A 14182-nucleotide genomic window follows, 5' to 3' on the forward strand; every position below is an offset into this window, starting at 1 on the left:
TTCAAATCTTATGTGGATCTTGCTTTTCTACTCCTTCTGTATAGCCATAACTTTGCATTCCTTGCTCTGTTCCATCACTCTATGACCCACATGTCCTTGTGTGGTATGATCTACCTGGACTGTTCACAAAACGAAACTTTTCATTATCCTTAGTGATAATAGTCGATCAAATCAAATCAAATCAATAATGAAAGAACAGTTTAACAGTGAAAGTACAGATTAACAGTGAAAAACAGGCAGACAACCCCAGAACATTGGCTGCTGTCTCTTTTTCTGTGCCATTTTCTTCATTGTAAAAGTCTGTTCATGGTGTTGCACTAGATAGGTTAAAGGTATTGAATACGATTAGATTAGATTACTTACAGTGTGGAAACAGGCCCTTCGGCCCAACAAGTGCACACCGACCCGCAACCCTACATTCCACCCCTTCACCTAACACTACGGGCAATTTACCATGGCCAATTCACCTAACCTGCACATTTTTGGACTGTGGGAGGAAACCGGAGCACCTGGAGGAAACCCAAGCAGACACAGAGAGAATGTGCAAACTACACACAGTTAGTCGCCTGAGGCGGGAATTGAACCCAGGTCTCTGGTGCTGTGAGGCAGCAGTGCTAACCACAGTGCCAACGTGCTGCCCACTTAAGTAAGATAGGAATTTTGTCAAGTCAAAATTGGTGGCTAAAATGGTTCGCAACATACTCCACAAGTGAGAAGAGAAGGATTTTATTGGGGAACTACAACAAAAAACATGGTACTGAAAGAAAAACTTGTATTATGCAGCATATTTCCTGACCTTAGGATGTCTTAAAGGCAATAATACGCTTTTGACGCGGTTGTGGGAAAGTGTGACAAAGAATCCACTTCTGCAAACAGACACACAAGTGCTGCTGTGTAGTATTAAGTGTGCATCTCACTGAAAAAGACAAACATGACATCAAAGCTTTGCCTTCTGTCCTCATCAGGACCAACACAAGAATGCCAAAACTTCGAACACTCACAATCAGTCAAAATCCTTATTCACGTTTGCTGGAAACGATGTATATTCACAGGTAGGGACCCATTCTTTGCAAACAAAAGGAATATGCTCATGCCAGATGCCATTAGGTATAAATTTGAGGGTTGTTTCCATTGGCTTCCACTGTGGCAACACCTCAGCCAATCAGAGTCAACCTCCCAACCAATCAGCAGCTTTTTCTACTAGAGTATATATTGCTATGAAAAATCAACTAGGTAAAAACTAGGTATATATTGCTGTGATCACTTGAAATTTAACATGCTTGAATTTGCCCTGATGGGTGGAAAGATATGAAAGATCAGAAGCAGGTCTCTGTTTTCAACAAGTATTAGAAAAACAAACTACTGCGAATGGTGACTGAAAAATATATGATCTGATTGAAGTCAATGCTGTGGCTGAAAGACCGTAAAGTACCTAATTGAAAGATAAGATTGAGCTTCATTGTAGAGTGTAGGGGGTTGACAGAAATATGTTGCTACTGTAATTTTTACCATGTTATTGATAATGTTATATAAATTGTTAATTGTATTTAATTATATGGTGGTAGAGGGCATTAATTGGAGTTTTCCTTGAACAGATACAAAGAAACATTCATTAAAACTGTGGTGGAGTTGAGGAACAAAATGTATACCTGTTATGTTTCATTCTGGAACTTAATGTTAGTTTGAAAAAACACTATTTCCGATTCTATACTTCACCAATTGACTTGCTGGAGTATAACAACAGCTTTTCACCTGTGTCTGACAGTAAGGAATTGTAAGTCATTTTGGTGCCTTAGCCAGTGAACTGAGGAATTAAAACTGAGAGAACAGTCAGTCTAATTTAGGTGTCGCTGCTATGGTTCAGCCAGTAGTAGACTCACCTCAAAGCAATTAGCTTCTAGATTCAAAAGTCCACTCCAGGACCTGAGCACAAAACCCTACATTTTTTTGATCGACCCTTCAAGAAGGTGAATTGAATTGAATTGACTTTATTGTCACGTGTACCGAGGCACAGTGAAAAGCTTTGTCTTGTGAGCAATACAGGCAGATCACAGAGTTAAGTAGCATAGATAGTAAATAATAGGTAAACAGCAGCAAAACCAAAAATACAGGTACAAGCGAATGTTAAGATTTTGAGAGTCCATTCAGTATTCTTACAACAGTAGGGTAGAAACTGTTTCAAAACCAGCTGGTGCATGTATTCAGGCTTCTGTACCTTCTCCCTAATGGTAGAGGTTGCAGAAAATCATTCAGGGTGGGGTGGATCTTTGAGAATGCTGGTGGCCTTTCCTTGACAGTGGGCCCGGTAGATGGATTCTATAGATGGGAGGTTGGACTTTGTGATTGTCTGGGCTGAGTTCACCACCCTCTGTAACCGTCTCTGATCATGAATGGTACAGTTGCCATACCAGGTAGTGATGCATCCAGACAGTATGTTCTCGATGGCGCACCTATAAAAGTTGGCAAGGGTATTCGCCGTCATGTCCAAATTTCCTTAGCTGCCTGAGGAAGAACAGATGTTGTTGGGCCTTTGTAACCAGTGCATCCACATGAAGAGTCCAAGAAAGCTTGATGTGGATGACCACTCCCAGGAGCTTGACATTCTCCACTCGTTCCACCTCTGTGCTGTTAGTGTGTCGGGGGAGGGGGGGCATGACAGATGTTGAGGGTTTGCATGATGCTGTATTGAGTCTTTGGCGAATTTCTGCAGTGCACCTTGTAGATAGTGCACACTGCTGCTATTGAGCGTCGGTGGTGGAGCAAGTGGATGCTTGTTGATGTGATGCTGATCAAGCATGCTGCTTTGTCCTGGATGGTGTCAAGCTTCTTGAATGTTACCGTTGGGGTTACACCAATCCAGGCAAGTGGGGCGTATTCCATCACACTCCTGACTTGTGTCTTGTAGACGATGAACAGGATTTGGGAATCAGGAGTTGAATTACTCACTACAGAAATCATGGCCTCTGACATGTTCTTGTAGTGACAGCGCTTATATGATAAGTCCAAGTGAGTTCCCGGCCAATGTTAATCCCCAGAATATCGATAGTAGAGGATTCAGCGATGGTAACATCATGAAATTTCAAGGATTTGGTGGTTAGATTGTTTCTCACTTTTGATAATCAGAGCCTGGCATTGTGTGGCTTGAATGTTAATTGCCACTTGTCAGCCCAAGCCTGGATATTATCCAGATCTTGTTGCATTTGAACATGGACTGCTTCAGTATCTGAGGAGACACGAATGGTGCTGAACATTGTGCAATCATCAGTGACCATCCCCACTTCTGACTTTATTATGGAGGGAAGGTCATTGATGAAGCAGCTGAAGATGGTCGGGCCTAGGACACGACCCTGAGGAACTCCTGCGGAGATGTGCTGGAGCCTAGATGACTGACCTCCAGCAACAACGACCATCTTCCTATGTCCTAGGTATGACTCCAACCACCAGAGACTTTGCCCTTGATGCTCATTAATTCCAGTTTTGCCAGGGCTCCTTGGTGCCACTCTTGGTCGAATATGGCCTTGAAATCAAGGGCTGTCACTCTCCCTTCCCTCTGGAATTCAGCTCTTTTGTCCATGTTTGACCCAAGGCTGTAATGAGGTCAGGAGCTGAGTGGCCCTGGGGGAACCCAGACTGGGCGTCACTGACCAGGTTATTGCTGAGCAGGTGCTGCTTGATAGCAATGTTGATGATCCCTTCCATCACTGTACTGATGATTGAGAATAGACTGATTGACCAGGTTAGATTTGTCCTGCTTTTTATGTACAGGACAATTTTCCACATTTTCAGTGGAACATGCACAGTGTTGTGACTGTGCTGGCACAGCTTGGCTCGGAGAGCGGCAAGTGCAAGAGAACACGGTCTTCAATACTAATGTTGTCAGGGCCCACAGCCTTTGTAGCAGCCAGTACCATCAGTAATGCCTTGATATCACATCAAGGGAGTTAAATTGGCTTAAGACTGCCATCTATGATACTGGGGATTTCCATTTGGTATTTTGGCTGAAGATTGTTGCAAATGCTTCAACCTTATCTTTTGCGCTGATGTAGTGGGCTCCCACATCATTGAGGTTATGGAAACTCTATCCTCCAGTGAGTTGTTTAATTGTCCACCACCATTCATGACTGGATGTGGCAGGCCTGCAGAGCTTAGATCAGATACTCTGGCTGTGAAATCCCTTGCTGCTTATGCTGTAAGTAGTCCTGTGTTTTAGCTTCACCATCTCATGGTTGATACCTCATATTTTGGTATGCCTGGTGCTGCGCCTGGCATTTCCTTCTACACTCTCCATTGATCCCCTGGCATGATGGTAATGGTTATGTGGGGCGAACGTGTCAGGGCATGAGATTACAGATTTGTATTGGAGTTTGATACAACTGTTACTGGTGGCCCACACTCCACCTAGCTTGGTGATAGTGCTGGTTGAGATGTTGTAGGCTATTGTCAGTGTGAAGATGTCTCCACAATGACTGCCAAGTGATCAATCCCATCAATATCATCATGGACAAATGCATCTTTGATAAGCAGATTGGTGAGGATGAGATCAAGCATGTTTTTCACAGTCATAGAGTCATACAGCACAGAAACAGACCCTTCAGTCCAACTCATCCATGCCAACCAGATATCCTAATCTGATGCAGTCCCATTTACCAGCACTTGACCTATATCCCATTGCTGGACCCATGGTTGACTCTTAATTGCCTTGTGGGCAATAGGAAAGGGTAATAAATGCTAGCTTAGGTAGTGACGTCCACATTTCATGAATTAATTCAATAAAAGGCTGCATGGAATGACAGATTGGAGAGCTCTTCTCAAGGTTATCGAAGGTTACAACAGGATCTTGATCAATTGGGCCAATGGGCTGAGGATGGCAGGTGGAGTTGAATTTTGGCATTTCATTTTAGTAACATGAACAAGGGCAGGTCTTACACAGTTAATGGTATGGCCCTGGGTAGTGTCGTTGAACAGAGAGACCAAAGGGTTCAGGCACGTAATTCTTTGAAAGTTGCATCACAGGTAGACAGGGTGGTTTTGAAGGTGTTTAGCACACTTGCCTTCATTGCTCAGACCACTGAGTACAGCAGTTGGGACATCATGTTGTGGGGCTCAGGACATTGGTGAGCTCACTTTTGGCGTACTGTGTACAATTCTGTCCACCCTGCGATAGGAATAATATTATTAAATTTGAGAGGGTTCAGAAAACATTTACCATGATGCTGCCAGGACTGGAGCATTTGAGTTTTAAGGAAAGGTTGGATAGGCTGGGGCTTTTCTCACTGGAACACTGGAGAAATGGAGAGAGAGTGTGAGAGACATGGAACACAAGTGAGGCATGAGAGTGTGTGAGATTAAACGGTAGATAAGAAGAAGAACAGGATTTTGGTCATCTGACTTGCTGTCTCCCTCTGTGTCTTTTGTGACAAATATCTCAGACAGATTGTTACTGATATCACTCTTGCAAAGTGCGTTCACATTGCATTTAATTCATTATATAAATGTTACTACTTACAGTAGTTATTCAAAAACGCATGTGCTAATTATAAATCTGTACAATTCCATACTAAATTTCTGCTTCTGAAAGGGATGATATAGTCGCAGATGTTGTATTCTGCAGAACTTATTATCAACTAATTAAAGCTCTCTGTAATATGTACACTGGAATGTATTTCAAGAAAAAGAAGCAACTTGCATTTATAAAGCACCTTTCATGACCGGAGGGCATCCCAAAGCACTTCAAAGAGAACAAAATAATTTTGAAATGTAGCTATTGTAACAGGGCAACCATAGCAGCAAATTTGTGCACACCAAACTCTTGCAAGTAGCAATCTTGAAATAATCAGCCAATCTGATTTTAAGGATATGTGATGGCCGAGCTGCCAGACATAACTTGCCTGCTCTTCAAAGTCATCACGTTGGACCTTTTGCACCAACCTGAAAAAGCAGTTGGGTCCTGGCTTTAATGCCTCACGTGAAAAGAAGAGGCATCTTTGACAGTGCAACATTCCCTCAGTACAGCACTGCAATGCTCGCAGTAAAGGGAAGCAACAAGAGAGAAAAAGTTCCTCGAAGGTGGAGTTGCAGGTAGATTGTGTGGTGAAGAAGGTGTTTGACACGCTTTTTGCTTTCCTTGGCCAAGGTCAAAAGTCACATGACACCACGTTATAGTCCAACAGGTTTATGTGAAATTGCAAGCTTTCAAAGCGCTGCCCCTTCGTCACTTGACGAACCACTTCACCTGAAGAAGTTGGACTATAACCTGGTGTCATGTGACTTTTGACCTTGTGCACCCCAGTTCAACAATGGCACCTCCAATCCATTGTTCAATGCATTGAGCATAGAAGTGGGGAGGTCATGTTGCGGTTGTACAGGACATTGCTGAGGCCACTTTTAGAATACTGCATACCATTCTGGTAACCGATCTATAGGAAGGATGTTGTTATACTTGAGAGGGTGCAGATAAGATTTACAAGGATTATACTGAGACTGGAGGGTTTGAGTTATCATGACAAGCTGAATAGGCTGGGACTGTTTTCCCTGCAGCCGTCAGAAGCTAAGGTGTTATCTTATAGAGGTTTATAAAATCATGAAGGGCATGGATAGGGTAAATAGCAAAAGTCTTTTTCCTGGGGTGGGGGAAGTCCAAAGCTAGAGGGCATAGGTTTAATGTGAGAGGGGAAAGATTTAAAAGGGGTCTGAGGGGCAACTTTTTCACACAGAGGGTAGTACATGTAGGAATGAGCTGCCAGAGGAAGTGGTAGAGGCTGGTACAATTACAACATTTAAAAGACATTTGGACAGGGAGGTTTAGAAGGATATGGGCCAAATGAAGACAAGTAGGACTAGTTCAGATTGGGAAACCTGGTCAGTATGGATGATTTGGGCCAAAGGGCCTGTTTCTGTGCCATTTGACTCTATGACTTCTAGGGATTGGTAATAAATCCTGGCCCAACCAACAATGTTCCCTTGAAGCTGATCCACACATGGCGAACAGCATTGGTATTCCAATCCTGGCACTGACGCCTGGAACTTGCTGCCAGACTGTGGTATCCAGCAGGAAATTTAGAGGGAACACAGTCACACTCACATTCCACGGAAAAATATATTTTAAAAAATCAAACCTCCAATCACTGTCAAAAAGTGCTGCAAAATTCTTGAGTTTCACTCAGGGTTGTTCATCTTGAAGCAAGGGAGTATAGAAGAACAGCAGAAAGTGCTGGAAAAACTCAGCAGGTTTGGCAGCGTCTGTGGAGAGAGATGCTTCCAACATGGGTCGACAAGGATGAGGGGAGTGATTCAACTGAGCAAGATCCTGAAGAATCTTGACAAGTTGAACGTGGGAAATAACGTTTCCCCTTGGAGGTAAACCCAGACCGAGAGGGCACTGTTTAAAAATTAGGACACAGTCTTTCTAGGACAGGGTTTAAGGTGTTTAGCACACTTGGTTTCATTACTCAGACATTTGAGTATGGGAGTTGAGACGTCGTGTTGAGGTTGTACAGGATGTTGGAGAGACCTCTTCTGGAATACTGTGTCCAGTTCCGGTCACCCTGTCATAGGAAGGATATTATCAAATTGGAGAGGGTTCAGAAAAGATTTATCAGGATGTTACTACAACTGGAAGGTTTGAGTTATAAGGAGAGACTGGGACTGTTTTCACCGGAGCGCAGGAGGTTGAGGGCTGACCTTATCAACGTTTATAAAATCATGAGGGTTGTAGATAAGGCGAATAGTAGGTGTCTTTTCCCTAGAGTGGGGTATTTCTAGACTAAGGGGCATATTTTTAAGATGAGAGGAGAAAGGTTTAAGAAATACATGAAGGGCCATCTCTTCACAAAGTGGTTCCTATGTGGAATGAGCTGTCAGAGGAAATGGTGGATGCACAGTTATAAAGACATTTGGATAAGCACATGAATAGGAAAGGTTTAAAGGAATATGGGTTAGGACCAGGCAGGCAGAACTAGTTTAGTCTAGGATTATGTTTGAGATGGGTCTGTTTCTGTGCTGTATGACTCTATGACATGGAACTTCTGCACATGGCGTTTACCGTTTTTATTTCAGGTCTCCAGCTTCTGCACTTTTACTTGAAGTTTAAAAAGGTGATTGCTCAACGATTTCAAAATCACAAAGTGTTTGTCCATGAGTTATTCAGGGGGTCGATAACCGGAGGGGAGCAGATTATTGTGATCTGGAATGTGTCATCTGAAGAGCCAGTGGATGCAGATCCAATCAGAATATTCCAAAGAAAAATCGATCCAATTTTTAAAGGGGGACCTTTAGAGGGCCGTGGGAACAGAAGAGGGAAGGTGAAGCTGATTAGACAGCTGTTTTGAAAAGCCAGTGTATTTACTTGAGTTTAGAAGAATGAGAGAGGATCTCACCTTTGTGGGTGGCACAGTGGCTCAGTGGTTAGCACTGCTGCCTCACAGCATCAGGGAGCCAAGTTTGATTCTACCCTCGGGTGACTGTCTGTGTGGAATTTGCATATTCTCCCCGTGTCTGTATGGGTTTCCCCTGACATTCCAAAGATGTGCAGGTGAGATGGACTGGCCACACCACAAACTCTCAATACATCCTCCCATCCCACCAAAAAAGAGAGAGAAACTTTAAGCCACAGATCAAATTGGAAGACGATCATTAACATCCAAGGATATTATTAAACTGGGAAGGTTTACCAGGATGTCACTGGGACTGGAGGGTTTGAGCTATAAGGAGGGGCTGGATGGGGCTGTTTTCCCTGCATTACAGCATTTAAAAGGCATCTGGATGGGTATATGAACAGGGAAGGTTTGAGGGATATGGGCCAAGTGCTGGTAAATGGGACTAGTTCAGTTTCAGAAACTTGGTTAGCATGGACACGTTAGGCTGAAGGGTCTGTTTCCATACTGCATTACTCTATGATTCGCTCTTGGTTTCCTATTTTCATTCAGCAATTCAAGAGGTAAAAAGGTCATCAGCCAGAAAACATTTTCAATTAAACGCGAGAAACCTTTGACGGTGTAGAATCTATTTTTCACAGAAAGTTGAATGATACTTTGAGACGTGAGACACAATTAAGTTCTTGCAACTTGTTTAGTCTGGGATGTGATTACAGAGCATGGATGGTGAAAATGATCCAGGAATACATTCCACCTGATTGTAAAATCATTGCACAGTCTGTAATCTTCTGAAATAAATGGAAAAAATATTTACTTTTTGATACATATAAATCAGTCTGCTGGAGCAAAACAAAAAATAGCAAGGAAAAAAACCTTTATAACAAAAGGAGTGCTCCCTGTGGTTTATAACACCTACAGAGGTGTTAACGCTTGTCGGGGTCTGGTTCCAGAGAGTCAGGCTTATAGAGTCATAGAGTCATAGAGATGTACAGCATGGAAACAGACCCTTCGGTCCAACCCGTCCATGCCAACCAGATATCCCAACCCAATCTTGTCCTACCTGCCAGCACCAGCCCACGAAGAGAGGGAGGGAAGGAGGTTATGAGAGAGGGAGAAACAACGGGACGAAGGAAGGTCTGGAGGGAAGGTCTTATGAGGAAAGGCTGAGGGACTTGGATCTGTTGTCATTGGAGAGAAGGCTAAGAGGGGATTTAATAGATACATACAAGATGACCAGAGGATTAGATAGGGTGGACAGTGAGAGTCTTTTTTCCTAGGATGATGATGTTGGCTCATACGAGGGGGCATAGCTGCAAATTGAGGGGTGATAAATTTAAGACAGATGTCAGAGGCAGGTTCTTTACTGAGAGAGTGGTAAGGACGTGCAATGCCCTACCTGCCAATGTAGTTAACTCAGCCACATTAGGGAGATTTAAACACTCCTTGGATAAGCACATGGATAGTGTAGAGGGAGGAGCTTAGATTAGTTCACAGGTTGGCACAACATCGAGGGCCAAAGGGCCTGTTCTGTGCTGTATTGTTCTATGTTCTATGTTCTAAGGAAGGAAGAAAGAAAGGAACTTGTATTTATACAGCATCACAGCTCAGTCCATAGGAATAGACCTGACCTTCCAATTGCTTGCCGTTTTAATAAACCCCTGGTTCCCGTGCTAAGGTTTCCACCCGGAGTCCCCTACAATGTTCCAACAAAGCTCAATGCAGCTGGAATGCAGCATTTTACACATCAGTATTTTTTGGCCTCTGGGACTCAATATTGATCAGAAGAATAATGAGCAGAATAGACCATTTGGCCCATCAAGTCTGCTCCACCATTTGATTGTTTCTCAAACCCAATTTCCTGCCTTCTCCTCATAACCCCTTACTAATCAAGAACCTATCTACGTCTGTCTTAAGTACACTCAATGTCCTGGTCTCCACAGCCCTCTGTGGCTATGAGTTCCACAGATTAACCAACCATTGGCTGAAGAAATTCCTCCTCATCTCAGTTCTAAGGGATCACTCCTCCACTCTGTGGTTGTACCCTCATGTTTTAGTCCCTCCTCTGAGTGGAAGCACCTTCTCCATGTCCACTCTATCCAGGCCTCTCAGTATTCTGTAAGTTTCAATCAGATCCCCCGTTCCTCCTTCTAAACTGCATCAAGTACAGAGTTCTCAACCACTGCTCAAGCCCTTATCCCCAGGAGCATTCTTGTAAACCTCCTCCGGACCCCCTCCAAGCCAGAACATCCTTCCTTAGATACGGGACCCAAAACTGTTCATGATTTTGCAAATGTGATCTGACCAAAGTGTTACAATATTGGGTCAGAACCCCCAAGTAGCACAGGAATTTTCAACTCTTAACTTCAACATGTGTTTTTGAAAGGAGGACTGTGATAGACGATTGATAAATGTGCAATATGTGTGAATTCAGTGGTTGAATGAAGGTTTGGCGAAACAAGTAGAAATCAGTCTGAAAAAATGGGAAGGTAATGCAAGAATCAATACTTTGGTCACAGTTGTTTACAAAAAAACATCAATTATTTGAATTTGGGAACGAATGTGATGTTTCTTAATTTGAGGATGACACAAGGCAAAGCACAAGTGTGAGTTTTAGGAAGTTGATAAATGGTTTAAGGAGGATTTGGACAGACTTAGTGATTAGGAAAGAACATGGCAGATGGAATATAATGTGGAAAAATGTGAGGTTATCCACTTATCTTGGAGGAACAGACATAGAGAGTTTTTCTTAAATGGTAGGAGGTTGGAAGTACAAGATCTACAAAGGGACTGAGATGTCTTTGTTAATTAACCGATGCAGGTGCAGCAAGCTGTTAGCCTTTATCTCAGGATAATGAATGGTAGCCTTTATCTCAAGAAGATTTGAGAACAGGAGTACTAAAGTCTAATTTCAAAGTATAGGAGCTTGTTTAGACTACATTTGGAGCACTGTATGCAGTGTTGGTCTTTATATCACACAATCATAGAATTCCTACAGTGTGGAAGTAGGCCATTTGGCCCATCGAATCCATACTGACCCTCAAAAGAGCATCCATCAAGACCCACCTCCCACTCTACCTCGTAAACCCGCCCTTCCCCATGCCTTACCCACCTAGCCTACGCATCCTTGGACACGATGGGCAACTTAGCATGGTCAATCCATCCTAACCTGCACATGTTTGGACTGTGGGAGGAAACCGGAGCACCTGGAGGAAACCCATGCAGACACGGGGAGAACGTGCAAACTCCACACAGACAATCGCCCGAGGCTGGAATCAAACCTGGATTCCTGATGCTGTGAGGCACCATGCTGCCAGTAAGTTTATCTCAGTAAGGAAATCTTTGCCATTTGGCAGGGCACATCAAAGAGAGATTGGGCAAACTGCTCCTATATACTCTAGGGTTTTGAACAATGAGAAGTGGTCTCATTACAAACTACATAAAGGGGTAGATATGGGCAGGCAAGATATCTGTTCCCTGGTCCCATCAATTCAGAAAAAAGAAATCATAAAAGCATTATCCACTCATTTGGATACATGACTATAAGGTTAATTTTGTAAACACACCATAATGCATATGCTATATTTATCTGAATACGCACAAATTCTCCAATCAAATTAAATACTATGAAAACCCAAGATTCTAAGTTAATATAGTCCACAAAAGATAAATGGTAAATAGAGGTTTATGAAGAAGTAATGGAGACTGGTACAATTACTACATGAAAAAGACCTCTGGGTGAGTATACGAATAGGAAGTGTTTAGAGGGATATGGGTCAAGTGCTGGCAAATGGGACTGGGTCAGATTGGGATGTCTGATTGACATGGACAAGTTGGACCGAAAGGTCTGTTTCCACGCTGTGCATCACTATGACTCTAAATTAGAACCACTATTTTTGTATTATTTATATTTTGTTGTTCATCAGTGCTGGAAACAGGAAGCATTTTCGAACTTGTTTCAAGCCAATTTTGTCCTTGATTAACACCAGAATCACCAAGATAAAACACATCGTACTCCATACCGCATCCCAGAAAACTACATGTAAAAAAAGGTTCTCCCCGGTGATTACATTTCGTGTATCCCTCAACCTCTACACCATGACCACTTAAAGCGATTATCTGTCATTATCATGTTGCTATTTGCTGCACTTTGCTCTTGCTCATTTCAGCTCCTGTAATTCCAACATTACAGCCATTCAATCAGCTGCAGATTGTTTTGGAATGTCTCTTTATAAATAGATCATTTCCTTTCCTTCAGTTCTGGAAAGCCAATGGAAAAACCATTACATTATAGTGTTGCAGAGACATCCATTCGCAATTATTTCTATTAATAACAGCTGGAAATTAACATATTTTAACATGTCGGTTCTGCTGCACAAATGGAACCTGATGAGTGACAGAGGATCACAGATCCATTAAAACATAAAAACAAAATATATCTTCAGCGCATGACCTCTGTCCTCCATTTATCTTATATTACCCACCCTCTCCTTTGTTGGCTTTGCTGTCAGCAGAATAATTCCATTTTCTCCTTCTCGCAGCTAACATTAACACCTCTCTTACATCTCTATCACTCCCTTCACCACCATTATCATTATCTTTGGTTTTTGCTCTGGGCACACTCACTGTAGAAATATAGAAACCAGCAGCTGTTGATACTGCCGCTGAGGGACAACCATGCGTGTGTGTACACTTGCAAGCACACACCTCCAGACCCTCTGTGTTGTTGGGCCATGCATAATGTCCTCATAAGGCACATGTACACACAGCAGACATAGTGTGGAAACAGAATGCAGACAGGGTTGGGGTTCCATGGGGATTGGAGGCTGTGGTAGACAAAACAGATTGATCCAGTCTCCCCCCTCCATGGCACATTCCCACCCCCACATTTCCTCATCCCCCTTTCACCCACCTCAGTCCCTTCTCCTAGCCCGGTCTTCCCCCTCCCTGAACTGTTCCTTCCTCCTGCCTTCCTACTGCTTTCTCTTTACCCCCACCCATTCCCGAACACCATCCTCGGCATGGCCCTTCCCACCTCCAACCCATTTTTTCCCCTCGCTGTGGAGGGGAAGGGGCAAGGTTTGGCTGGGGGAGAATGCTGATGGAGCTAGAGCATGGGTGATCCAACTTAATGAAGCTTCCCTTTTCAGCCAGTACAGCCATTCTCAGGTAGGGAGAGACCAAACCTGTCCTGAGCTCTGCTGGTCTGGTCCCAGCAAGACCCTCTTCCACTTTCCCCTTCTCCCCCTCTGCCTAAAGCTTGGAAATAAACATAATTTTCAGTCCTGAGGAAGATTCATATTGGAATTGAAACATTAGATTTAGGTTTAGATTTTATTGTCAAGAGTATTCGAGTACAGTGATATAGTGAAAGTTTACAATGACGTCATTCTCTAGCGCCATCTTACTTTACAAATGACAGGATTAAAAACAGAAATAAAACTAAAAGAAACAGCCAAAAGCAAAGGAAATGCCCAGATCATTCGCCCGTTTCCACCACAGATCCTCGAAGCCAGAAAAACCAAGCTTCAAACTCCATCCCTCAGTCTGTGAACACCCGGGTGCCAGGTGACCCCACACACTGCTACAGCTGGAACGCTACCACTTCCACCATCAGGTACCCAAGCCACAGACAGGGTCTGGAACTGTGTCTCTGCTGGACCTGTGTATCCCCTGGAACTATGTCTCTGCTGGAACTGTGTATCCACTGGAACTGTGTTTCTGCTGGAACTGCGTTACCACTGGAACTGTGTCTCTGCTGGAAATGTGTCTCCGCTGGAACTGTGTCTTCGCTGGTCCTGTGTCTCTCCTGG

The sequence above is a fragment of the Chiloscyllium punctatum genome, chromosome 10 (genome assembly GCF_047496795.1).
Source record: "Chiloscyllium punctatum isolate Juve2018m chromosome 10, sChiPun1.3, whole genome shotgun sequence".
Lineage (NCBI taxonomy): Eukaryota > Metazoa > Chordata > Chondrichthyes > Orectolobiformes > Hemiscylliidae > Chiloscyllium > Chiloscyllium punctatum.